At 37.3% G+C, this 25,778-nt stretch overlaps 1 protein-coding gene across 1 annotated transcript in view; it reads left to right on the forward strand.

The window, feature by feature from the left end:
* Positions 1-740: 740 nt before the first annotated feature.
* The window catches only part of LOC127660027 (fibroblast growth factor receptor-like 1), a 59,632-nt gene continuing 34,594 nt past the window's right edge, over positions 741-25,778 (forward strand). Inside the window, exons 1-2 of the mRNA XM_052150077.1 lie at positions 741-914; positions 1,217-1,307. The gene's annotated coding sequence lies outside the window, so the exon portion shown is untranslated. The remainder of the gene's footprint in view (positions 915-1,216; positions 1,308-25,778) is intronic.

Raw genomic sequence — 25,778 nt, forward strand, 5'->3', positions numbered from 1 at the left:
TGTTACACAACTTATTCGTGGAGATGTTTAAAAAGAAGCAAATGCATGTTATACAATGTCAGTTAATCTTATAAAAGTAAGGTAATTGTGTAAAAAGTGACACTGTCAAGGAAATTATACTAAACACAAAGATTATGCTAAAAAAAAAAAAAAAAAATATATATATATATATATATATATATATATATATATATATATATATATATATATATATATATATATATATATATATATATATATATATATATATATATATATATATATATATATATATATATATATATATATTTTTTTTTTTTTAGCTAATCTATATATATATATATATATATATATATATATATATATATATATATATATATATTTTTTTTTTTTTTTTTTTTTTTTGGCGCTAATCTTTTGGGATTATAAAGTTATACGATATTGTGGGGCCAATAAGGTTCAATAATAATAATAATAATATATATATATATATATATATATATATATATATATATATATATATATATATATATATATATATATATATATATATAATGATTGGGCTATTTATTGAGTGTCACAGCCCTAGTCTATCGTCACAACCGATCCAGGTAGACTTTTGAGTTGTGGTTGCATGTGGCCGCGTACAGGTGGCGCTCGAGTCTAATTACTACCCTTTTCCAGCTGTTGAGTTGAATGAGCGCTACTGTGATTCACAGCTGTAGGTCTTCAGTTCTCTCCACGGTCAGGGATGCTGACGGGTCATGTCAAGAGAAGAGGCGAGTGGAACCTAACTGCTCCTGGACTTTTCTTCTTTGCAAACAAGACACGAATCAATCTGAAGCAGTTTACAAGTTTACTGTGAAAAGGAAACTCGTTCTTTCGTTGCATTAAATCCTATAACTATAAGCTGCGGAGCGCATTTCGGAGGATATGTAAGTACTTATTTCCACTATAACAATGTATTCACACATATTTCGTGCATAACAAGTGAGCGAAACGCGTTTCATTCATAAGGCTATAATTATAGCAAAAGAGCGCCACGCGACGCGACATACTGTATACTGTGGAATAATCTCATTATAATCAACTTAGCTTATGTGCGCGTGAAGCGTAGACCGCTTCGCTGATTATAATGGGAGCGTTATGATTTGTCGCGTTGCGTCACTAGCGGTGTACTACAATGGATTCAAACTTCACTGTTCATAGTAAAGATTCTTATTTTAATTGTTCATAGTGGCGGATCATCACATAATGTTTCCAGTAGGGAGGGAGCTTGACCTTTCTCAGCGTGTTTTTGATCGTGGTGCTGTCATGTGAAGGAAGAGGTGAGTCAAGTTGCATTTAGTGTATTATTCATCTGATTTTGATTTTCTATTATTGGGTCATAGACAGGTTTGGGAGGGTTACTTTTGAAATATATTCCACTACAGATTACAGAATACATGATGTCAAATGTAATTGGTATTTCATTAGATTACTCAAGGTCAGTAACGTATTCTAAATACTTTGGATTACTTCTTCAGCACTGGTAGATTTTTTCCCTTGTTTTGACTATAAAAACTCTGCCAGTACAGTAAAACAAAATAATACAAATACATTCTCTGAAAACACGAAATATGCAGTGATGTTTCTAAAACAAGATAAATCAAAGTAATCTTGTTTTAAGGATTTTAAAAAATATATTTTTACAGGAAAACAATACAAAAGTGATTATAAAGAATAACATTTTTGCCCTAATATCATAGGTCGTACTAGAAAAAAATTAATTATAATCCAACGTGAATTTTCTTGATAAAAAATATGATCGTACCTAGTAACATGTGCATGTAAAATGGCTAGAAATAACATTTTAGCTTAGTATAATGCTGACAATTTACACAAGTTTAATTTCTATTTCTTTTGCTCCAGAATTACTTCAAACTTGCTTCTATGTCTGCTCATGTGAATGTAACAGATTGTAAGAAAGTGTTTCACCGCTGTTCAAATGCACTTTGGATCACATCATTTATATGGATACATGTTTTCAATGGACTAAATATTAAATGAAACAAATGAAACTAAAATACAAAGTAATCTCAAAGTAAGCACCAACCCTGGTCATAGATAACATAACTATAACTGGAGGATCAGCTTTAGTTGTACATTAAACGTTTACCAGTTGTGGGAATTTGGAAGGAACTTTAAGGGGGAAAAATATTCAAAAATCTAATCAATCCATCCATCCATCCATCCATCCATCCATCCATCTATCTATCTAAAGGCAATTATCATCCATCTGCACACAAAGTGCTCATTTTGCATTTCTCTTGCCTACTTGAACCAAGCTGGTATTATTGTAAATTAAAATGACTTTTTTTGCCCAATCTGTTTATTGACAATTTTAAGCACATCTGGGAGCGGCAATGTGCTGTGTTTACAGACACAGCAGACTAACTGCGGGCACACAAAAAGCAACTCTTTTGAAGTTTCACATCTATATCCACACTGGGGTGTTTGATGAACAGGTCACTGTTCCTTGACCTGTAGCAAAAATTTAGAGGCACATAACTTAGTGTTCCCTGCCAGGTTGAAACGATGTTTGAATAAATCAGAGTGCAACTAACGACACCTACTGTTCTGTGGATTGTAAATATTGAGGTGATGAGTTGCTTTACTGTGAAAAGGTGTGGAACTTCTCAACTTGTGTCTTCACCCTGCTGTGAGCCCAAGGGACATTTTACTGTCTCTCACAGGAAATAAACAGTTGTGTTTGAAATAAAACATCTGTAATGACCATGCAGGTTAAGCTTCTATTATCCTTGATTACAATTCCATAAAATGTAATGCAATGAAAGTCATGCTGGGATGTCTCTACCTTGTATTACCTTTATCTGAAACAGCTTTATTGTGTCTGCCAAAATAAATAAGGAAGAGTGAGCTCTAGTATTTACTATGTTAAAGGTGATTACTGTTATTGAGCCCATAAGACTGCCAGGTTAACCCTGAGTTCAGAGCCTGACCTCTGCTTAATAAACAATCCATTGTCTTCCCTGTATATTGGTCCATCTGTTGACTCTGTTTCTCCCTCATTGTGTTAAATGTTTGTTTGAGCCTGATTTGGGGGGACCTATCTATGTTGTCCTTGGATTGCTTCTTTCCTTTTCCCTATCACAGCCATTCTTGGAATGCTGGAGCCCAGTTTGTTTTTGCCCACTATCTGTGTTAAAAGCAGGGAATGAGGAAATAGGAGTGAGGTATATGACATGTGAGATAGTCAGATGTTTGAATCAAACATTGTGGTAGAAGACTGCACTGCAAAATATAATATTCTTACTTGTATTTTGTGCCTCATTTTCTGGTAAAAATATCTAAACATCCTTAAATCAAGAAAAAAACTACTTGAGAAGCAAAATGTCATGATATTAAGTCTTGTTTCAGAGAAATCTAAGAAAATTTGGTGGGGTTTATGCTGAAAATAAGAACAAAAATGGCTATTTGCCAATGGGTTAAGAAAAGAATAATGTTTCCCTTTGAATGAATGATTTTTTTATTTTTTTTTACCCCATTGGCAAATACAATTTCTGTAGAAAAATTCTGGTCTGATCAGATTTTGATTTCTCTGAAAAAAAGACAAAATATCTCATGTTATTTTGCTTTTCAAGTAAATGTGTCTTTTATAAAGAATGTTTAGATATTTTTCCTGAAAAACAATACAAAAATACTCCATAAGATAATTATTTTTGCAGGGTGTTAAATACCTCACTTGTTGAGCTAACCCTTTAACCCTCTGGGGTCTGAAGGTATTTTGGGCCCTGGAGAAGTTGACATTTGTGCTTTTTTCAGTTGCTTAAAAACATTTTAATGGCTAAAGTCTGATATCATTGTATTCAGCACAAACTGGGCTACAATAATATGTGAGCAACATGCATGTACACGTTTGTATTTTTGAGAAAATAATGTTTATGCATGTTTTTTGAAAAAACAAACATTTTAAGTCACTGAAATAAGGTCACATATAACACAGCCTACTCAATATTGGTCCACAAGACTTTTGAGAATTGGATCTTGTAGCCTAGAGTTTTTGCTAAAAAATGATGTGAAAACCATCCTGATCACTCATTCATACAAAACAATATAGTAATTTAACTTTTGTAAGACATTTTTAGTGTTGATAGGTAATATGAGAGGAGGCGTGAACTATCTTGAATATGGATGTATTTCACACCTGAGGATACAAAGACCCCTCCCCTGGGCCTATCAATGAGGGATAGAGAATGAATGTGAGGAGACTTAATGATCAAAATCAAGTTTTAAGTTAAAATAAGTAATCTGACTATATATTTTCTTTACATAAAGACTTTACTTAATTTTAGACCTACACTACCTTTTAAAAGAAGTCTCTTCTGCTGACCAAGACTGCATTTATTTGATCCAAAATACAGTAAAAACATTGATATTGTGAACTCTTTTAATAATAGATTATGATACATTCTGAGACTCTCAGCCTAAGAAATTGCTTAAAAATCAAAAGTTATGGCATTACAAATATAATTTATCCTAGTGTGCAAAAACATTTCCAAGTGTCCAAAAGCTTCTCCAAACAAATAAAACATAATAATTGTACATAAGAACTAATTACACAAAAATGACAAACGGTATGCTCTCTCTCCAAAGCATGTAGGAATGAGTAACAAGATCTCATTCAGTTCCATTCTGTGTCATTTGAGCCATCGAGGCTGTGTCATGTACTTGGTGCCATCTCCAGGTGGCCATATGTTATTAGAGTGAACGGTCCTCTCTGCCCATATTTGGATGATTTCCACCTTTGGTTGCAGCAATCTGAATCCTAATATGATTGGTTTAGCATTCCATGATGCTGGACAATGCACTACATAATTTCCTGATCCAGGATAGCTAACATGTTTTAGCCACATTGTGCTTTGTGTGGATTATCTAATGATCTAAGCATCAGATCACATAGTGTGTGGGCTCATTGTAAAGATAATCAACTCCTATTAATGTGGTATGTGAAATTTTATGTTCAATTCATTTGTTCTTGAAGTTATAAGCAAAAATGTGGCATATAAGCAACACCTGTTTACATGTAACATGTGTCAAAGACATGTATTAAGCTATTACTCAATACGTTTTTGTGAGTAAAATAAATGGCTGGTTGCATTCTACACTTTGAGAGCTTTCCAACAACACATGGCTGTTTGATCAGTTTGATGTACAATAAAATGTGCAGTGCAAAATTATTAAAACATTATCAAAATGTAACACTTCTGATTTGTTTGCAAATTTCAAAGCAAAATTTTGGTCATAATGCCTACATGCATTGTAAAGTACAGCTTCTAAGCTTTAAAACAATACAAGACTGTAGTCAAGACTGTAGTCATTCATATTTTGATCATTATTTTATTTCTCTGCGGGCACACTTAAATGATTAAATGAGGTCTGCATTGATAGAATTAAAACTGTGGCATTCCTAGTTCAGGCACTAATAAGTCATAAACTGTGGTTTATATATTTTGTTCCAATATGACTTTCATCAGTTTGTCAGAAACAAGTACCCATGGTTACTTTAAGAGGGTTCATTGCTAATTAAAGTGATTGTTATATCATAGAGAAACATGATATTGAGCTTAAGGCATGACTGTTTCTATATGTGCTTCAAATGGCACTTTGGCCCATTGTGTCAAATGCATTATTATGTGACAAAAACATTTGTTTCCCAGAAAAGCTTGAAGAGCGTCTTTCCTGATGAAATATATATTTTAATTGAGGTTTGTAAACAAATGACTTGATTACTTTTTTTTACTTGTGAGAAATGTAAGAAAATATATTGCCTTTTGGGGAGAAAAAACTTGAAATCATTGATCACAACATTGACTTCATCATACCACCTACAGTTTGCTATAAAGGCATATTTCACCCATAAAATGTTTTCATCATTTACTCACCTTTATGTTGTTCCAAACCCATTTTTCTTTATTTTGTCCATGGAACACAAAAGATTTTTAGGCAGAATTTGAGCCTCAGTCACCATTCACTTCCATTCTACAGTACCCAACATCTCCTTTTACAGTATGTTCCATGGAAGAGAGAAAGTAATACAAGTTTGGAACAACATGAAGGTGAGTAAATGATTAATTAATGTTCATTTTAGGGTAAACTAGATTAAGAGTGCAATATTAGAGGTCAATTTAAGATACTAGGCACAGTGGAATACACAAGTGTAGGTTTTATTTTTAGTCAGTCCCTCATAAGTTTCATTGAGTATGGCTACTTCAAGTTGACCTGACTTTTTACCAGGAACCGTTGTACACAAGCACAGCAGCCACCTCAGACAAAGTGTGAACACAGTGGTTTGAGAAATGTTCTTGCTTCCTTTCGTGTGGTCAGATATTTCCTCTCAATATATTCTCAATAACGTTCCTGCTGGTGGAAAGAAACTGACTGCTTTCTCACAAGAAAATGCTCAGTTCCTGTGGCAGTGTGCCTGGTCGTTATGATCAGCTCAGCTTGAAATTTTGATATTGTTCTTGACGCGTGTTCTGATCTGGCAGATGATTGCTACAACAGATCGTTTACTTGAAGTTGAAGCGAAACAAACCGTAGCCATGCTAATAAATATAGCTCTGTGATTTATGCATTTCACCGGTCGTAGGGCTCGATGACAGAAAGAAAATGTGTATCCAACAGTTGTGACTGTTTAGAGTGGCAAATGTATCAAACGCCTGGGTCGTGCTCTTTAAAGAGGTAATATATGGTAAAATGTGGTATATTTTTTATTTGCAGCCACAGGAACATCAAGACAGGGCCTTTCTCTTTTTAAATATATAAATACATTCCAGAATCTTGGATTGTGAACAGGAGAGGTTGGGCCTCACACTCCATTTACTTTAATAATCTACTGTACCTTTTAAAGTAGACATAGCCTATTTTTGATAAGAAGAACAAGGAAATCAGACTTCAGTTATGCAGCGCTCTCTTCAGATGGCTTCTCAGCAGGTGTAAGGATCTCTGGGTTTATTAGGCAGATAATGCAGCACTGCAAGCAAGCCCTGCTTATCAAACAAAAGATAATGGAGCAGCTCTGTTGGAACCATGCTGTTTCTGTGATCTGCCTCTGCAAGTAAACAGTAATGCAGGCATCAGTCCCTGGACTGCTTTGGCCAAGTAATGCTGCTTTGGGAAAGAAGCATTGCAATAGCGTAGGCTGTCTCATGTACTAGCCATGAATGAGTACTAGGCCTGCACTGAATCTGAACCTGTAGAATACTTTGAAAAGCTTGTGGAAAGCAGATTTCTTGTTTGTTTATTAAATATTTTGTCTTTTTTGATAGTGATTTATTTACTAATAAGAGTGTAAATAAAAGTTTAAAAATCAGTCCATCCTGTTGATTCTCTATAAAAGACATTGCAGTGAAACTATTGAAATGCACAGGCACATTTGTTAATATACTGTGATTTGTATGCATGTGTTTGTCTTCATGTCTTAGGCTAATATATATTCAATAAGCTGCAATACTAAGTATTGAATTTTGCATGTAATATATCCTGTGTTAGAGAAATGATGTACTTGGCAAAGAGTGTAAAATGCCTAAGGATACAAACAACTGTAACCGAATCTGTTCTTATCTGCCTGTCTGTCTGCGTGCACTGAAGACAAAGTTATTGTCTGCCTGTTGCTATAAGAGCTGCAGACTGTATAAGTTAAAAACTGTACCAATGAACCTCTTGTGGTGCATTCAGTGTTTTTCCTGCATTGAAATTCAATATCTGACATTTTGGGCCACTGAAACTAAATTAATTATATTCATCTTGCATTTGGAGATTTGTATGCTCTAAATATGCTTCTCATCTGAGACGTGCATTCTTGCAGCGGAACTGAAGCCTTGTTTTCTTGCCAGCTATCATAGAACTTGTGCCAGGTATCCACTCTGCTGGATTATTTTTAAATGTGCCAAAATAATGGTGTTTCGAACACACATCATCGCCCTTACTAAAATTTATCACGATTTTACAGCAATAACAGTAACTTTAGTATTTTGATAAAAAAACATTTTGCAAATTCATTTTAACAGGACTGGTCGGTATGGCAATGAGGAATCATGGTCCAGGTATCTTCATACTTCCCCTCTCCCCAGACGGACGTTCAACCACGCCCTCGCCACATACCCCCACCGCCTGACTCAGGCCAGGGAGCCATCTGGCCTGCCCACCACTACCCCCCACCCTAATTCTGAAGAGGAAACAGCTTTCTGCAACCCTGGCCTGTGGACCACCTCAAACTTAAATGGCTGCAACGCCAGATAACAATGTATGATCCATGCGTTGTATCCTTCATGCGGTGGATCCACTGTAGTGGGGCGTGATCTGAACAGAGGGTGATGTCCCGCCCCAACAGGTAGTAACGGAGAGTGAGGATAGCCCACTTGATGGCCAAGCATTCATTCTCCATAGTACTGTACTTCAAAAAGAGCTTCCAACTAATGTACAGCACTTTCCATTCCGCCCCCTCCACCACCTACGAGAGCACTGCCCCCAACTCCCTGTCTGAAGTGGCCGTCTGTAATATAAAAGGTAGAGAGAAGTCAAGTGTATGTAAAAGCGGCCCACCACAAAGTACAGCTTTCACCTACATAAATGCCTGTTGACACTGCTATGTCCACTGGACTAGATCTGGTGCTGCCTTTTTAGTAAGATCAGTCAACAAGCTGGTGACAGCCGAATAATTAGGTACAAATCTAAGATAGTAGCCAGCCAGCCCCAGGAATTGTCTTACCTCCTTTTTTGTCTCGGGTACGCTGCAATCACTGCGGTTTTATCCATTTGGGGCCACACAAGCCCAGATAATGTATCTCAACCCCCCAATTGTGCACTTCTTTTGGTTTGCCGTGAGCCTCGCTCGCCTCAACAACCTCAAGACAGCCCTCAGATGTTGCAGATGCCTCTTCCAGTTATTACATTAAATAATGATATCTTCTAATTAGGCAGCTGCATAAGCAATATGCAGTCTGATGACTCTGTCCATGAGCTGCTGGAACATAGCCGGAGCCCCAAACAAACTGAACGGTAGCATCACGAATTGGTGTAAACAGAACGGTGTGGAGAAGGCTGTTTTCTCGTGGAATATTGGGGTTAAGGGGATCTGCCAATAGCCCTTTGTCAAATCCAGTGTCAAATAAAAACAAGCTGTGCCTAACCGATTGAGCAGTTCATCAATACGAGGCATTGGGTATGCATAAAATTTAGACAGCGTTAACTTTCTGATAATCCACACAGAACCGGACTGACCCGTCGCTCTTAGGAACCAGCGCCACCAGGCTGGACCATTCACTATGGGATTCCTCTATTATTCCCATCTCGAGCATAGCATCCAATTCTTCTCGTACCACTTTTTTCTTGTGCTCAGGAAGTTGGGACAAGTACGTACCATTACCCCAGGCGAAATCTCGATGTGGTGCTATATGAGGTTTGTATGACCTGGCAGAGGCGAGAACATGTCTGCAAATTATTTTTGCAACTTGGCAGCCTCTGTGAGTTGAGATGGCGAGAGGTAGTCCCCACAAGTGGCCGGGGTGAGATGATTGGCTATTAAGTTTTTTAAGAGTCTCATCTCACAACTTATTCAGAGAAAGCTTGGGCTCCTCCACCCCTGGGTATGCCACCATATGGTCCTCAGCCAGCTGGACGGCCTCTTCCAGCGACATCAGGCAGTGGCAATGCACCCATTCGGCTGTTCACAAACTGCTCCAGCACCACCAGATCGACGACTTCCTCCATCAGCAGCCACTTCCGGCAGGCATCACAGAGCTGTTTGGTGAACACAAATGGGTGGCCGCACTCGTTAAACATACACCAGGAGGTTCGCTTCAGGCAGATGTTGGGCTCGAGCTGGGCTTTCACGGACACCAATAGAATGAGGTGGGGCACCCACTGTGATTTCGACCATTTCCACAGCTCCAACGATTGCTTGAACAACTCTTGGCATGGAAGCTGTTGGGTCTGGGGTTGCGGCTGAGCCATGCTCCTGGTGTGAAGCTCCAGAGCACATGCTGGTCATCCGCTTGAGCCCAGAGAATCGCAAGGAAAGACTGGTTTTGGTCTTGATGTAGCTCAAGCAGGGCCTGGTACATACTGGCGAGGGATTTGATGACTTTGGTCAGCAGCGAGGACTCCATGACGGCGTATTGTCTTCCTCAAGATCCTGGGCTCGTCTTATCACTCTCCCCAGATTACTGCAACAACAAACATGTGTTAAACCTAATTATCACCCAGGGATGAATCCTTACCGTTTCCCCTCTCCCCGGACAGATGCTCATCCATGACCTCACCACACACATATTTACAGATATATGGTAATATATTATGTGGAATCTATTATAACTTTTTATTACAACTGTGGCAGTTGTAGGTAAAGTTTCTAAATGTTTTTAGGCTACCTAACAATAAATTCAGCAAGACTAGTTATCATACTGTATATGTTTCCTACTCTATAACAGATATTGTTTTCCTTTCATCAGACTCCTAATTATTTAAGTAATCTTTAGGAATGTCTAAAGGCAAATAAGGCCAGTTTATTTCCAAATATCAAACACCATTCGAACAAAACATATATTACACTGGAGGAAAACGTAATGGGGCTTTAAACCCCTTTGTGCACTTGCCCTAATATTTAAAGTGCAATGCCATATAAGCATAGGTAAGACCATGAATGGCTCCTTATTTCTAAGGTTAGGTCAATAAAGATAGACTTTCTAAAACATCTATTAAAGAAATAAGATGTTAATTAAATTTACTTTAGTATGATTTCACATAGCACCTTCAGGTAAAACAAAATGTGTTGAATTCAAAAGATTAAATATTCTTATATGTGATAAATGAATAAAATCCAATGTATGAAATGCAATTAATTAATTATGTTATGTATTAATTAAATGTACTTACGCAATAAACCAACTATGAGCGTGTAGATGACCGTATATGTCAGTCATTACTGAATACTATTTATGACCCAGGAAGAAATCTGGCTGGAAAAGTCAGTATGAGGTTCACAGAATGATGATTTTGTGATTAAATTCATGTTATGTGTGTGCTTGCAGCATGCGTACATGTGTATGTAATTTGGCACTGTTTTGGAGACAATTACGTATGATGCTGATACAGTTGATTTCACTATTAACATCCTGCTGTCTTGTAGGAGTCTCTCTTGCCACTGGAAGTTGCAGTGTATTTACAGTGTGGCAATTGCGTTGTTCCACTATTTTTTTTATACTATTTATAAAAAATATTTATTTGGAAAATACCTCTTTCTGTGTGTGTGAGTGAGCACTGTAGATTTGCATGTGTTCCTTGGCATTGTAAATGCTGAGCCAGTTAACCAGCACATTTCAGAGAGAAATAGTGCATTTGTTAAATTTGAACATGATGTTAATAATATCAGGTCCTGCAGTGAGTGGAGATTTCAACAACATGCACACACACACACACACACACACACACACACACACACACACACACACACACACAAACACACAACCATATTTTTTAATCTCAGATTAAAACCAGAACCATGTCCCCATTATTTTTCTTTTGAAGGTCTGAGAGCTAGTCTTTGTAGTTTTTGATCTATGTTATATGCGCACATTGGTGGGTGAAAAGTGAGTTTACGTAAACAAAGCAGTTAATGAGCTGCATTTGCCTGCACTGTATCGTGTTGTCGGGGCTCTTTGAGTGTTGGTATTTATGGAGGAGGTATTAAAACATAAAGGAAGACTGCCAAGCCTTTGAATTTTTTTTTTATAATATGGGCTTTGTTAAAATGTTTCAGCGGTTGAATGGCTCTGGGAGTTCAATGATGTTTCATTCCCTGTGAATCTATGTGTGATACCTGTGACCTACCAATCTGGAGTGTTTGCACAGGTGGGAGAAGGCAACTTGCACTGAATGAGAGATTGAGAGCTGCCATCCCATCTTTGTTTTCCTCATCCCAGTGGACTGAGCTTGTCGGAGCAGTGTCTTCAAGCAAGACTAGGCCCTGCATTTGTCATGTGCAATTTGCACTGCATGGGAGGTTCCCTGTCTCAGCAGAGGAGGCTTTGTGGGAGTTTCTTTATCCCCCATTTAAAAGATGGATTATCTAGTGTTTCACGGCAGGATTACAGGTGTCCAACATAACCAGCATTAACCTCTCAATGACAGCTGTGAGAGATGCACTTCGCTGTCAGAAAGTCTTCAAAGTGAATCCAGTATCCCATTTTGTTCATTTGTGTAATTGACGCATTTCCTCTGAGCATTCCAGGAATTTAGAACCTGTGGCTGGATGGAAGTGCCTTCTTTCCTAGCTTTTTGTCCTTATGGTCTCTCGACCCTTATTGGTGACTGGAGTCCACTTTTCATTGGGTCATTGCAGTAGGTCAAAGACTAAGGGCAGGAAGGGCACAAAGAGCAGGAACGTAAACCGTGATCCTGGTGAGTACTGTGGCGTAAAAGAGGCCTACTTTTACATCAGCAAGAAAGCAAACAAAAAAGTGGGGAAGACATTGATGGACTTTTTCTGTTCTTAGTGTAATGCAGGGTCAATTGTTATTAATAACATCAGCTTCACAAATACGTTGTGTGCCGTCTTGTCTTTTGCAAACAGCTGTGTATGCTCTGGCACGCAATTCTGTCAGTGTCATTGCAACAGCAGTAGCTCATGCTGCAAGGCATAACTCAATATGTAAACACTCACGAAAAAGAAAGAAAAGAGAGCGAGAGAGAGAGAGAGAGAGAGAGAGAGAGAAAGAAAAAGAAGAGAAAGCCAAAGCAGGATTAGAGACCTTGCGTGTGATGGCTGTCGACCTGGATTTTGACACAAAGGCTGAGCTTAATAAGCAGGTGCTCATTACGGTGCTAGAGCACAGGTTACTCAACATCACCCTCAAAACCCTGCAGAGCTGTTGGTCTATTTACAAGCCCGGGTTTGGCACACTGCTATACCCTTCGCTGTGGTCTAAATTGCTGGTGGTCCATTTGAGAAGGAAACAAAAAGGGAATGCTGTCCTACGTTGACGAAATATGAGATGCTGCCCTACACTGGGTTTCTCAGGTTGTTGGATGGCAGCATCACATTGGGGGGCCTAAAATATTGAACAACAAGCAAAGAGGCAGTCTGAGTCATCATCATTTCAGCCAGTGTGAGCAAGATACTCCTCACAAACACATGCAGCTGATGCTGATGGGAAATGTTTGGCCCTCCACCCCACTTTACAAAAGGCAGGCCTCATTATATCCCAACTGGGAGCAGCCATGCTGGGTGACTCTCTGGGTGGGAACAGAGTAGTATCCAGAATCCTATGATGGTTTTCTTTAATTACAACAGCTTACAATATGACAGTTCTTTGAAAATCCATCATATTTTAATAATGCCATGTAAAACAAGGTTTCTTCCATATGTATTTTCAATCTATAAATTCAAAGCAACAATGGACCTTTTTCACATTTCCGGTTTTGAGATGCAGAAGTAAACCTCTATGGAAGTTACGGCATGCCAATTAAAAAAGAATGAAGAAATAAATTATCTATTCATTTTAAAATAATAACATGGATAAATAAACGAATATAAATGGACAAATAAATAGATACATTTAAATGTGTTTATTTAATTCACATTTAAAATGTCATTATATTTAGCAATAAAATTGTGCATTAATAAATAATGTATTTAATTAATGTTTAAAATGTAATTAAATGTAACAAAAAATAATAATTTCTATATTTTTATATAATTTCTTCATTCGTTTTTTAATAAGTCATTTTTAAACACACTTTTTAAATTGGGTTTTAAAAAAACATTTGGCAATTTCTTTTCTTCATTCGTTTTTTTACTTTGGCTTTTCTTTTTCCATTTGCCAATTGCTATTCTTTATCTGTCGAGATTGAAAATCTCACACACGTGCCACTCAAAGGAGATTTATAGAGGTATGAACACTAGTCTTTGCTCTATGAAAACCGCTCAAAAGAAACGGATGCGAAGCATATCAGAAGTTTATGGTCTCTTTTCCCTGCTGCTGTTAAATGCCCAGTGCTGACCTCCCTAAGTGTACATAATGGAAGGGAGCCGTTAAGGTACCAAGCTGCTGGAGAAATACGGCAGACCTACAGGTTGCTGCGGCCGCAAGATTCTGAACCCACCTGAATCAAATGCTTTTCTTGAACAAAATCTACATTAGGAATTTAATTCAATATTCCACTTACAAAACATTTTTTTTAAGCAATATTTTATAAAATAATTTAAGTTGGAAAGCCCACATTTGTACACTTAATGATGTTTTATAAAGTGTCTTAAAAACACAAAAAGGTCTTCAAAACATGTAGTGTTGTAGCGCGAACAACATTTTGTGCATTGTAAAGAAGTTTCATTATTCATTTTTAAATTCTTCAGCCATTTATAATTTTTGTATGTTTGTTCGTCAAGTAATGATGAATTCATTAGTCTTTTTATCTATTTATATTTCCAGTTTACAGGTATACCAGAAATTAATTGTCTTGAACAAAAGATGATTCTTAATAAATACATCCCAAAATAAACATTTGCCTCTGATTACTATATTACAATTACTCCATAATAGCTGCTGAATTACCACAGAAAATATTATTTATGCTCCAACAGCAAAAAAAAAAAAAATCCATTATAAAATTTTCAAGATTTTGCAAAAGCGAGAAAAATATAAAGTGGTATATTATGGCCAAATTTGCCAAATCCCTCATCAGCTGTATTTAGAACTCCATTGCAGAAGTGTTATAATTTTCTTTATGAATGCCAGGTTATTATAACACAAAGAATAATACATTTATACATTTATTCTAAATAAAAAATTTAATCAAAAAAGATTTACGTGGCCAGGGTTTTGGTGAACTGCAGAGTGCCGTTATCACAGGCAGACTGGAAAGGACAGCCTGTGTGCTGGGATCTTGCAGGGGTGTAAAAAGTGCTAAGAAATTATCCAAGTATCTAGTCAAAAAAATACTTGAGTGAAAGTAAAATAAGTATTCACTTTAAATTGTACTTAAGTATTGAAAAAGTAAAAAGGAACTTTTTTCTTGCTAGAATGAAATCAAGATAGGAGAGAGATGGGTTGTGTGAGAGAGGATGTTGTAAAATTTGATCGGTTTAAGACGCCTTTTTACTGTCTTTGCCGACTGTCGTATTTCTCCCCCAGTGCCTTTCGCTGTACAATAACTACATTTTTACAAAATGATTTGTATGTGGCCTGTTGTACGTAGCAATGCAATTTCCTGGTGGAATGAACATTAGAGGACTTTTATCCCCTTTCACTCAAATCAGGAGTAAAACGGCATATTATCAGTTCATAAACACTAACAAAATACCACATGGTTGCTTCAGAAATAGTTTTTCATCTCACATTTGCTCTTTATGACACTCGATTAGGTTTAAGTTTAAGGTTTAGGGTAGGGAGGACGGTTTTGTTGATTTAAATCTAGATAGAGCATTAATCTTAAAAACCCCATCTGTTCGGGAGAACATTTCACTCGCTTTTAGCACAACATAGTGGACATTTCACTTTGGAACTGCCCTGAGATGTGTAATGAACCACATCATTTTTTTTCAAAAAATGTTGCAACAGTCATGCAATGTTCGTTACATGGGAGAGGGCACTCACGAATCACGATGTCAGAGCACCCAGCCTCTTGATACATGGAGAAAGAGTTTTTAAAAATTCAATATTGTGAATTATTTTCTGAGGTTTTCTATTGGGCAGTTTTGAAGTAAAAAATTATCACTCACATTGCACATTTTTTTATGAATCAGACGAGGAGTGAGGATATAGATGCAGTTCTTTAATGAATGAACAAAAGGGTGAACAGGGTAACTCAAAATAATAAAACATCACAGGGAACAAACAAAACATCCATGAGGGGAAAACAAAACACAAACATGAAAAACATCCATTGAGAGCACAGGCAGGAGAAACATCGAGGACAACCATAACATTCAACGACCAACAACCAACAGTATATATATAAAACAAAAGGCTTTTGTAATTAAATGTGTACATCTCATTTATCTCTACAATTTCCTTCATATTTAAATCATATCCATGAATTTCTATTTCCCATTTGCAGAATTATTATTGTTGATGATGTTGTTAGGCAACTATTAATTATACTATAAAACCAGCAATGATAATGGTAAATAATAATAATAATAAGTTTTATTTATATAGCACCTTTCCAGAGCTCAAGGACGCTTTACAATAGACAAGCAACAATAAAGGCAGAGGACAAAGACAGCAGACAAAACAACAGCAGGTAGATAACAGTGAAGGTACAGAAAATGAGAAGGTTAGGTAGATGGGACAGCACCCAGCGGAAAAAAAAAAAAAAAAAAAAAAAAAAAAACAGTACAACTTAAGAGTTATAACATTCAGCAAATAAGTGAGTTTTGAGCATGGATTTGAATTCAGAGATAGTGTTAACAGAACAGAGTGATCGGGGTAGAGAGTTCCATATTTTGGGTGCTACAACACTGAATGATCTGCCCCCCATCGAAACAAGGCGATGCCGAGGGACGACGAGAAGGCTAGAGTCGGAGGATCGTAGAGAGCGGGTCGGTGCGTAGGGGTGAAGCAGATTACAGAGATAGGAGGGAGCCAAGCCGTGCAGAGATTTAAAAGTGAGAAGGAGAATTTTGAATTTGATACGGTAAACCATAGGAAGCCAGTGAAGATCATGCAAAATTGGGGTGATATGTGCAGAACGCTTGGTGTGGGTGAGTATTCTGGCAGCAGAGTTTTGAATGTATTGCAATTTGGAAATGGAGCTAGCAGGAAGGCCAATAAAAAGTGCATTGCAATAATCGAGACGTGATGTGATAAATGCATGGATGACAGTTTCAGCATCTGAGATACTGATGAAGGGACGGAGCTGAGCGATGCGACGTAGATGAAAGAATGCTGATTTAGTGATAGAATTAATGTGAGAATGGAAAGATAGAGAGGAGTCAAAGATTACACCAAGACTTTTAACAGTACTGGATGGTTTGATGTGAGAGCCAGCAAACTCGCAGGTGAAGTTAGTAGGAATTTTGTTAGTGAGTGACGGAGGTCTGGTAAAAATAATCTCAGTTTTGTCCATGTTAAGTTTTAAAAAATTTGAATGAAGCCAAATGGTGATAATAATGACAATAAGAGTAATGGAATCTGAGTAAATATTAATTATGAAGTTTATTATCTGCTCAACAGAAAGTTGACATTCAATAACAAAAAAGCCTTTTGTTTTATATATATACTGTTGGTTGTTGGTCGTTGAATGTTATGGTTGTCCTCGATGTTTCTCCTGCCTGTGCTCTCAGTGGATGTTTTTCATGTTTGTGTTTTGTTTTCCCCTCATGGATGTTTTGTTTGTTCCCTGTGATGTTTTATTATTTTGAGTTACCCTGTTCACCCTTTTGTTCATTCATTAAAGAACTGCATCTATATCCTCACTCCTCGTCTGATTCATAAAAAAATGTGCAATGTGAGTGATAATTTTTTACTTCAAAACTGCCCAATCTGTAGAAGAAGCAGGCATTTAGAATAAAGTTTAGGACAAAAACCATCAGTGTTTCTCACTTTGTGTACATAGTTTTCAATGAATACATCACACTCAGTCGGGTGGTCACATATGGTCTAGTTGCACAAATATTTCAATGTATCTGAAGCTCAAATCAAATCTGACCTCTGGTCTCTCATCTGTCCTACAGTAAGATTAAATAAAAAATATAGTGAGTAATTTACAAGTTAAATAAAATTCTTTGGAAATGTAATTAAGTAAAAATACAAGTTTTCTGTTTAAATTGCACTCAAGTGAAGTAAAAATCCTCCAAAATAATAGTTAAGTATAATACTTAAGTAGTTTTACTCAATTACTTTACACTCCTGGGACCTTGGCAGGCTAATATCAAACATGAACGCTATGCATTGAGGCTACTTGTATCTCATCTCTATTTCTTAAAATATCCCTGTCAAATTGAGGGTTGGGCAGGTTTGATGAGGCTAGAGATTCTCACGCCAAATGCCCCGGCTAGTATTTGAAATGTCATGGGTTCACCTGAGATCCTTGGCATCACAATTTAAGAATACAGAGTGAGACATGACAACATGTAATTAATGGGTCATTGGATGAAGGGCAGCTGCTGAGTGTCCTCTTCATAACATGTAAAGGGACACAAGACTTCGTGATGGTCCTCAAACACCAATTTGCTAGATTAAGGAAACATTTTATTCATAAGAATACAATTCTTCTAAAGTACTATTTTAAGAACTTATTCGTCATGGATTTTAATGAGCTGAGAAAATGCGATCTTCCCAACACAAGGAGTTATACAGCCGTAGCAGTAACCAAAAGTGTTACAAATGTGCTACCAGTCATGACTTCAAATTTGGTCAACCTCTTGATTAAATGTGTGCTCCCAAACAGCCCACTTTAGATAAACTTTAAATTCTCAAGTGAATTCACTAGCGAGTGAAACGAAAGAGAATAAGCAAACCCTCATTCCCATTTAAATGACCTAATGGGATTTGTAGTCTTTGATCACTTTCCTGCTAAACTACTAATGTACTATGTTTTAGCAACTTATTAGAAAACACATATCAAGTCTACCTGTAGAGATTGTTGACAGTATGAAATTGGTCAGCTGAGCTGCCAGAACTCCAGTGCTTTGAGTAAACCAATCATGCGGTGGATTTGAAAATATTCATTAACAGTTACATATTCAAAAACCAAAAGGGCATGAATAAAACCCTACTGCCCAATGCAAAAGACCATTTCAGCACAAACAGGTTCTTCAGGTAGGTGTGGTTATAAATAGAACTATTATGGTCAAAAAAGAACCTTTAAAGAACCATCTTTTTTAAGTGTAGAGACTTAGTGATGGTCTCTTTTGACTTGGGCCAGTAACCAACCATCTTACAACCATTTAGTAAAACCCAAGCAACCACCAAGCAATGCCCTAGTAATTACACAAAACACCCAAATGTTGCACAAAATTGTTTTATAAATGTAATACATTTTCTATTTGTTTATTTATTAATTGTGGTAGAAAATCCGAAAGTATTTTGACCAAATTCAAAATTAAGATTAGTTTTTCACAGATTTTAACTCTTAAATGAGTCAAAAATTACCTGAGCATTACAGGTGGGTTAAAAAAAAAATTTTATTAATTATTTCTTACCTAATGGTATTTATCATAATGAGGATCTTTCTTAAGATAATTTCTGTGAATACAGCCCCTGCAGAGCAAATCAGTGTAACGGCAGTGTAGAAGAATCGCTCACATAACGTCAGACTTATTGATTTATTATTGAGTTAGCTTGGCTCCAGAGGCAGCATTTGGTCATGGTACAAAGTCGGGCTCAAGATCTGATTACGCACAATAGAGAAACAGCTGGTGACAGAACCAGAGCTCTGCATTCATACTGCCTGAGTGTTGCAAAGAAACTGAAAAGGAGTGTAGGTGTAAGTTGACCTGTTCGCCTAGCCATCCTCCCTTCTCCTCTGTTTGTGTTAGAGTAGATGGCTCTGTGCAAACAGCATCAGGTATCAATCTCAGACATTATCTCACTGATAAGAGTCCCATTCCATACCCAAGACCAGGCACTACAGTGTCCAGGCACTTAGCCTGTCTCTATCAATAGGTTTGTTTCCATCCAACGATTTGTATGCATATTTTGAAATAGCACATTAGAAATCCTGAATGGAAACACTTGATATGCGAAAAACTTTCTAAATTCACTTAAAATGTAATGTGCTAGGAGGAGGTGGATTTTCTAGATTTTGCATTAGTTAAAATGTACATTAAGGTGATGGAAATGGTTTATTCGCAAAACGATGACATGTCTTGACCCTTTGTGTATGTGTTATGAGTGTGCGACAGCTTGATGTGACTAGCCCAGAAAATGTCCAACCATGGCACACGATTCTTTGAACATAGCGCTTGTCATTCGGAAGTGTTCAACTCACAGCTGGTCGATAAAGGGGGTCCTCACAGTCCGCCAGAACAGTTTTGAGAGTGGGTGCTCCCAGGTATGTGGAGACTGGTGGTGTGTGGGTATCACAGCTATTTCAGCTCACATTATATCAGATATTACACTTATTCTGCGGTGTCTCATGGATGCATTTAATAAAATGAGATACAGTACTTGCTCCAATCGTACAAATAAAACTGTCCCTAATGCAGGGAGAGGTCATTCAGCTGCTCCATCATGACGAGGCGGCTCCCTCATGATAATGCGCATTAACAATTTGTATTTTCTTAAGTAGAATGTTTAGAAATGCGCTTAAATAATGCGAAACATTTTGGATGGAAACCCAGTCAAATCACAGTTCTCCTCCTCTTTTTTGGAGATTCACCAAGACAGATGATAAAGCTGCTATCTATATCACATGATAGTGGAAGATCAAACTCTAGATGACCTGGCATAAGCTGCCCTCTGATTGGCTGCTGATGCTATCTCTACTTTAAGAGATTGTATCAAAACATCTAGAAGTGTAATGTATTTTTTAGATGATTATGCACAAAACAGACTAAAAGAATGAGTTCTGATAAATGTATTTTTACATATATTCTGCCAAATTTCAGACACTTTTGTCCAAAGCAATTTACAATCCAAGATATATATTTTATCAGCATGTTCCCTGGGAATCAAACCCACAACCTTGGAGTTAGTAACACCATGTTCTACCAGTTAAGCTACTGGAACTATAGTTAGTGACGATTAACATTTTATTCCATTTGTATTGACCATTTTTAATATGTGGTCATAGGCTCTGTAGAACACATTTGTAACAGCGGTCGGGTGATTTATAGCTGAAATAATCCCTGGGCCTTCTGACAGACACATGTGTGGCATGGCCTTTTGCTCTCACAAGGGGTTGGACTGTCTGGATGTTGTATACACATGTCCTTTGACAGCAGCGGTTATTTTACTGGCTGTCACACCTGGATAATGCATCCAAATAGTCTTCAGTGTTACTCCTGTACATACTTCTCTTACACACCACCCCCTGCATCTTTCACTCTCTCTTTTTCTCTCTGCCTTTCTTGCCTTTAATAATCATGTCACTTCCCCCATTATAATCATTTATCCATGCAGCATGCTGTCGAGATCTGTTTGAAGCTCTCCCTGTGACACTTGTGATGTTCATCTAAAGCTGTGGAGGCTGCCCAGGCTTCAAAGTATTTCCACTGTGGCCTGTGCGGCACATCAATAAATCCATTCAGAAGTCAAAAACGTTAAAAAAAAAAGTTCGAGACAAAGTGGGCCATGAAGGAAAACATGGTCGGTTACTTAAAATGCTGGTAATCCATATGCATGGGACTTTTTTCTGACATATTAGAGATTTAACAGGTTATGTGTCCAGTTCAGTCTACTGACACAGACACAGACACAATATTAGTGAAATAATCGAAATAATAGTGAATAATGTCTTTGTATTCATTAATCACACAGTGAGGCTGGCAGATAAATGTGTATGAACTTGAAGCATGAATCCATTAATCTTGTCTTGAACATAATCTTGGTCTTGAATGTGCTGGTATAGTGTTTCCTGGGAGGTCTTTCAATGCCTGCACATGGAGACAAGATGAAGCCTCTTTCTCTCTTCACTTTTATTTTCTGCCTGCCTCTCTAAGGCCTTGATGCATTTTAGAAAACAATGGAAGCATAAGTAGAAAATCAGTTCAGATATATCACATGGATCTGTCATCTTTCTGTCAATAAACCGAAATAAAATCACTTTCTTGTAATATTGTTTCTTGTAAAACAAACTTGAGTTTGAAGAAAGACTCTATATAAAATAAACGTATTATTATTATTATTATTTTTACATAAGGGAACATCCTATGCGACATGACTCATCAAGTGACTGATTTGAAATGCCTTACACAGGCAACAATTCTATTAACGATCTGCCATGCGCACCACACAAATAGTGCTCCACACAGGAAGTGCACTGGAGACTCTATACTTACAACCATGCTGAAAAAATACAGCTTAAACCAGCCAACGATGGGTTACTGGTTTAAGATAGTCTAGCTGGTCTTCCAGCCTGGGTAAGTTGGTGCTTAGCTGGCCAACCAGCTAAAAACAACAAAGAAGATTAGGCTTGTTTAAGGTCATATTTTCAGCAGGGAATCGATACCAATAGTTTGACGTTAACACATATTGCTAATGCTGCAATATTCAAGCACAAAACACACAGAAACTGGGTGAAAGACACCAGTTTTAACTAGACATGCAAAGTTTGTGATGTTGGATTGCCCAAGCCCTGTCTGAAAGTTTAAACTACAGTAGTTTTATAAGTTTGAAGTTTGATTGTTATACATCCATTAGAGTAAGACAAACAGCCAGCTAGCTATCATATTAGATCTCATCAGACCCCCTAGACCACATCAAACCCCATTAGAACTTATTAGACCCCCTAGAGCCCACATCAGACCCCATTAGACCTCATTAGATCTTCTAGTGACCACATTAGACCAAATAATACAGCATCAGACCTCTTTAAATCTTATCAGACCCGTTAGGGACCACATCAGATCCCATTAGACTTCATTAAACCCCCTAGAGACCACATCAGACCCCATGTGTCCTAATCAGACCACATTAAACTTCATCAGACCACTAGAGACCACATCAGACCACATTAGACCTCATTAGACAATCAAAGTTTGAAGTTTGATTGTTATACATCCATTAGAGTAAGACAAACAGCCAGCTAGCTATCATATTAGATCTCATCAGACCCCCTAGACCACATCAAACCCCATTAGAACTTATTAGACCCCCTAGAGCCCACATCAGACCCCATTAGACCTCATTAGATCTTCTAGTGACCACATTAGACCAAATAATACAGCATCAGACCTCTTTAAATCTTATCAGACCCGTTAGGGACCACATCAGATCCCATTAGACTTCATTAAACCCCCTAGAGACCACATCAGACCCCATGTGTAATAATCAGACCACATTAGACTTCATCAGACCACTAGAGACCACATCAGACCACATTAGACCTCATTAGACCACATGTTACAATGCTGTCTAGAAGCATCTCACTAGGTTTTAGAAAGGAGATTAAATGTTATTCATTAACCCTGCTTTGAATTCTGACTTTTGTGAGTTCAGAAAGCCTATACTGTAGTAGTCTTTGAGAGCAGGAGTTGCTTTATATGACATTAGTAGGCTGTGCCAGGTAAGTCATATTGGTGATGATCTACACATTCTAAAACAACAAACCCTTGCCTTAATCCAAAATATTCTGCCTAAGCATCTACCTTTGGGATAGGACCAGATCCACAAACTCACACCATCCCAAATATTTGTTACAGTTCTCTCTTCTCTCAGAACTCAGTGAGTCTGTTTACAGATACTGTAGGAGACTTTGCCACCCTGTCTGCCATCAGCTTCAAGTATTTTGTTGTGTGGAGTATGTGTGTGGCCACATTCCCCTTTCACCTTTTGCTCTGTTATGGGAAATATTTGTCTGTCAGCATGCATGGCATATGATGCCTCTTCCCACTTCACATCAAAGCTTTTCTGTCAGCTTAGTCACTATGTGTGATGGAGGGAACCAATTTTCAATGACAGTCCCAAGCCTTCTTTTGCACCACCTTTCCCCAACTCTCTGTGAGTCACAACTTTTCTCTAACACATTCTCTATCATGTGTGTAATGTGTAAAGCATGGCTTCTGGAAAAAAGGGGAATGAGCCATTTTAGCTTCTGCTCTGTGGTAGCCACCAGGTTGTTTCAATATCCTTAAGCAAACACTCAGGAGTTGCCCTCCTCTTTTTCCATTCATTCAACCACCAGGTTCATAATGTCCATGTCACATAGCCTGTGCAATCCCCCCCACACACACACATCTCATACCTGCTAGAGAAAAGATCCATTGTTTTCTGGAGGATTCAACCAATTCAAGGAAATCTTTATTATAAGCATGCAACTGCATTCCTTTCCAAAGCCTCAGATTAATTTAGCTACCAATTACTTTAAACTCTTAATGAATTATGAGTATGATTTGGCAAACACAGACTTCTTTCCTGCTGTGATGTTCATTTCCACCTTTTTCCGCTCTATTTGCAGAGAGGAATTTTTCTGCCATTCTAGGGCCTTCTCAGTCTAACATTCTGGAATGTACTGTAATTTAATTCAAGCACCAAAACAACCATTTTTTCCCCCCCTGCTTGTTCCCCTGGCACTTTCCTGGATGGCAACCAGCAACGTCAGGTGAAAATACATCACTTCAACTGAGAGATATTAAAAAAAGAAAGAAAGAAAGAAAGAAAGAAAGAAAGTACATTAAGGGGCAGTGTCATTTTTCAATTTCGATAATATTGGTGGTTTTCACAGCAGCTGCTAGAGCAGCAACAGGATGTGACAGTACTAGGCATGAATGAGAGGTGCCTTCCAGCACACACACACACACACACACACACACACACACACACACACACACACACACACACAATTGCTATGGCTTTTCAACCAGGAAATGGAAAGCAACTGCACATTTGAGTCTTTGAGAGCTGCAAGGAGCAGATGAATAGGACCTTGTGCATGCAAGGACTCTGCGGGGAAAGGAATTCCCTGTAAATTATTGTGCCTAACTTCCCCCTCACAACATTTTGAGGGACAAGGTGTGTTGTAATCAGGAGAGAATGTTAATTTCAGAGAATTATTATGTTTTTGGGAGTGTTTTGGGATCATTTCAGTCCACAGGGTGAATGAATCTCCACATACTTTGCTGGCACTCAAAGGACACACAGTCTCTGTCAATTCATGATTTTTTTTCCATACCATTAATATGCCTGGAGTAAACTGAGGAGAACTTTACCTGTTGACACTGGAATATCTCATACTTATACAGGCCATTAAATGAAGCTTGTAGGTAATATGTTTGCAAAACCTTTTTTTTAAATTCACTAAATACTGTTGTCTATAATATTATTGACTATATAGTGTCCCCAAAAAGTACTCACTAAAATCAGTTAGGTAAAAAATTACCCAACACTTAGCCCAATGGTGGGTTGATATAGCACCGACCCATTGTTGGGATATTTTAACACAATGCATTGGGTAGCAAGTTTTACCCAATAATTGGGTTATAAAATAACAAAATTATTGGGGTTTGGGGCAAAATGTTGCTTTAACCATCCTAGTATTATTGGTACTATTATTATTGTTGACATTATTATTATTTCTGTGTAAATAAATTATAATGCACAAGTTACAAATATCTTGAAAATGCTTTATTTCCATTAAATTAAAAGTTGCAAACATTTTCATTAATTAAGTAAATGGTTGCAATTGAGTTATCAATTTACTTCCTTTTTATCATTAAGTTACTTACAATCATGTTCCAATTTACAAGAACCACCACAAAAAAATAAGTAATAAATAAGTAGGCAATGGTGTAACGTTGCTGGCAAGGACTAAGACTATGGAGTGATGAACCCAAGTGCAGTTTATTAAACAAAAGTGAGATAAAAAAAACCCTACCTAGAAACATGAAACATAAACATGAACATGAATAAACTAGACTTGACACAAACAAAACATGACTTGACTAAATCTTGACTTGACTTGACTTGACTTGACTTGACTTAAACAAAATAAAACATTGACATGAGTAACAAGTTAACAAGACCACCAATGAAAATACAAGACTGAAAACAATATAACAAGACAATGAAACATGAACCAATAACAAGTCAAGACTAATAAACAAAGGAACCAATGAGAAAAAACACATGAAACAT

This window comes from Xyrauchen texanus, chromosome 19 (assembly GCF_025860055.1).
Source record: "Xyrauchen texanus isolate HMW12.3.18 chromosome 19, RBS_HiC_50CHRs, whole genome shotgun sequence".
Taxonomy (NCBI): domain Eukaryota; kingdom Metazoa; phylum Chordata; class Actinopteri; order Cypriniformes; family Catostomidae; genus Xyrauchen; species Xyrauchen texanus.